Below are 3,625 nucleotides of genomic sequence, written 5' to 3'. Positions count from 1 at the left end.
CCGTGTCAACTATTCTTTGTTCAAATCAGCTGTCTGGGATTTTTCTCTCAAAATCGATGGCGCGAAATTGTTTTCCCGGTGAGGTGGTATGATTACTGTTCTTACTGTATGGTTTCGGGTTAAATGTCTTAAACAGGGTATCAAAAATCGGAATTCTGCCTTAAACAGGTTAGGAAAATCTGCGATAATTGTCTTAAACAGGGTCAGGGTATGAGGGGCCGTGCCGCACCTCCCCACCCAGGGATATATCGAGACCCCTACCGCCCGGGGGTAATTTCCCATTTCTACTAGTTTTCAGAGGCAATTGAACTAAATCATCTGTTATGGCCACACTTTTGCAATTTTTGGCACTTGAAAAGGTCACCTAGCAGTTTCGGATGAGCCTTTTCATATGCTTCTTGACTTTCTTTTTCAAGTTTGTCTTCATCATCGTCCAACGGAAGCTGCTAAAATGGTTCAAGTTTACTTTATGCTTGCTTTGCGCAAGATCCAAATCGGATTTCCGTTTCCTATTTCCTTGTTAGACTTAAGCCCCTTGCAAAAGGACTCAACAACTCCCTAGTTTTTTTAGTTTGTATGCAAGCGGACGCAACATGTACAACTCCCCAACAATGCAAAGACGTGTAGTGTATCATGGGAAGGATACGACCCATAAAACTTTGAAAACTTACAACATTTAGCTGCCATCTTGTTTTCGACATCTTAATGAGTTGCTATCTCCATAGAGACAATATGTATGGGCGTCCGTGGTCCCAACAATGTTGCAAGAGCTGTGCAAACGGATCAACATTGTTGCTCTACGCTTTGGCGATCACGGAACAAAAGAAATCTTGGGAATTGTTGACTCAAAATGTATACATAAATAAATATATTGAGCCAACAAAATATTTATTTATACATATATTTTGAGCCAACAACTCCCAACATTTCTTTTGTTCCGTAATCGCCGAAGCGTAGCGCAAGAAAGTTTGATCAGTTTCAGACTTTGGCGGACAACTTCACAACAAGACGCACCAACATGCAACAGGGTTTGCAAACAGACGCAACATGTAACACCCAACAATGTTGGAACAATGTTGGCCAACATGGAACAGGGTTTGCAAACAGACGCAACATGTAACACCTTAACAAGAAATATAAAAGTTCGAAAAGCTTACGATCAAGAAACTGAAATCGGATTTGGATCTTGCGGCTTTTCCCAAATTCGTTTGCTTTCAAGTACCAAACACTGACAGACAGGGCATTCATTAAATCAGATAGCGCAACATTTGACCCCCAGGAGTGATCAGCTTGTAAGTTCTCACAATTTCAATGAAATGTCAGTCAGACAGGTATGGAGAATGAAGATAATTATCAGCTTAATAGGTGCGATCTTGATATAATTCCAAATTCTTATGACTTCCCAAAAAGAAATCTATGATACTAGTTCGGAGAATAAACGTTTCGATCTTGAGAATGAAAGGGTTAAAGTACTCTCTCCATTTTGCTTAAGAATCGAGCACAGTTGTCTTTGCTTTTACAGTGGTCAGTGATGCGGGCAGAAAGTGATTTTTTGTCAATCTTTTCTCATAACCAACTGACAATTTTGGCTTCCATGTAGCACTTTCACTTGATGTCTTTAAAGCAAACCCCACGGAATTTAATACTGTTGTATACCGTTGTATACCAAATTCTTAAAATCACTTCTATAAGATTACTATTATCGTGAACAATAATGACAAAGCTTTCTAAAGTACTCACGATTTTGGCAAAGACACATCCTGTCACCTGGTTTGATCGTGCACGCCATTTCTCTCGATGTCTTTTTAGGAGAACCGTGATGAACTTTGATGCGGGTAGATATGTAGTATATTTGCATAGTCTTTCAGTAATTGGTTCAACGTTCTTAAAGCGTTCGTAATGTACCAGTAACGGCCCAGCTCCTTGACCAAACATTTGCAGAAACCACGTAAATCCCATGGAATTTTAGATGATAAAATACTACGCAGGTGGACCCGTAGGGCATTAAGCGCACGGGAGCATGCAAAGTTTTTTCGTTATTTGTTCCAAACTTAAATGAAACAATGGGTTAATGAGGAAACACGATCGTGTCACACGTGCGGCTTGTTTCTTTTCGTCTTGCATAGCAAATAATTATTAGAAAAAAATCTGCCTTGCTTGTATCTTGAAGCGGCCAAAATATCTTCCCCAAATTAATATGACTCCCTCGACTAGTGTGTGGAGCCGGAAGATAAACGATTCTTACTGTAGGTTGTTAGGTTGTGCCGAACAAGGTACTCGTGATGACAGTGCAGGTGTAGGCGATTTTCATGTTACGTCATCACTGCCATATGCATGTTGGTGGACGAAAACAAAAGATCCGTCATAATCTCTTTTTGTTCGTAGATCAGCGATTGTAAAAGTTATATCATTTTCAGGTCATCAAGGGAAGCCTCTATCTCCCATACTTGACGTAGGAGTCAACCCTTTCCTGAGTAGATTTATTTACAGAACGACTCCCTTGGGAGATTCATCACACCCACTGCTGTAAAAGCCATTGATCAAAACACAGCCATCCCAGCGTCAAGGGAATTATGATACATTTTGCCGGAAAAACCTGTTTTTTGTAATAAATTTACTCGGGAAATGGTTGACTCAAGGAATTAGTGAAGATAGAAGCTCTCCTTGACGAGCTTCTGATCATTGTTATCTGTTTCTCTGGAGATTGGTTGAAAACCACATATGCTGATAGTGATGACGATGATGATGATAATGAAAATGGCGAAGATGACGTGATGATGGTGATACGATGATGATGATCGGTTTTTACGCCATGACCTTGGGCCAAATATTTTCCCAGCCCTTCCACTCAGTCAATAAGTACATTTATTATTCCACTATTACGCCATTTTACTATATATGGTCAAGAGAACGCGCAAGATATGAGACGGTAATACACTGTGGTGTCACGGTTTGACCGGTTTAGAACAGAGCAAATACTAGCCTGCGAAAGCATCCGTTTCTCCTTCGCTCTTCGCCGCTGGGGACGTTTCGCAGACGTTCCTCCTCGCGAAACGTCCCCAGCGGCGAAGAGCGAAGGAGAAACGGATGCTTTCGCAGGCTAAGCAAATACAGACGGAACGGGAGTTTTTCAATGAAAGAAATTGTTTTCAACACGATGCAAAGCCTGAGAATTTAGCTCCTCACCGCTTGTCACTCGTCATTTTGTTTATCCAATCAAATAAAGATCCTTGGCTGCTTTTTTGTGCTGTTTACATCGCTTGCACGCACCCTGAAGGACAGATGATGCTTTTTTTTTTTTCAAAAAAACTCTTACCAAATAAAATTGAAGCAAAATAACACCATTTTTGTAGTGGAATAATAAACCTCTTACAAACAACCTTTTCAAAAGCCCTCGACATTTAGTTCAGCACAATGCTGAATGGGGGCGTTTTGGGAAACACGAAGGTGTGGCGCTGCTCAAGAATGGGTCTTTTAAATGGATTTACTCCGCACCGTGAATCACTTAATTGTTTTAATGAAATTACCAGTTTATTGCAAAAAAAAAATTACATCAAGTGCGCACAAATGTGCTCAAACAACGAAAAAGGATAAATAAGATATAAAAAATAAAATCTCTACTGAA

Source organism: Montipora capricornis, chromosome 7 (assembly GCF_036669925.1).
Source record: "Montipora capricornis isolate CH-2021 chromosome 7, ASM3666992v2, whole genome shotgun sequence".
Classification (NCBI taxonomy): Eukaryota; Metazoa; Cnidaria; class Anthozoa; order Scleractinia; family Acroporidae; genus Montipora; species Montipora capricornis.
The sequence above is the reverse complement of the archived record's forward strand: the minus strand, read 5'-3'. Positions refer to the sequence as shown.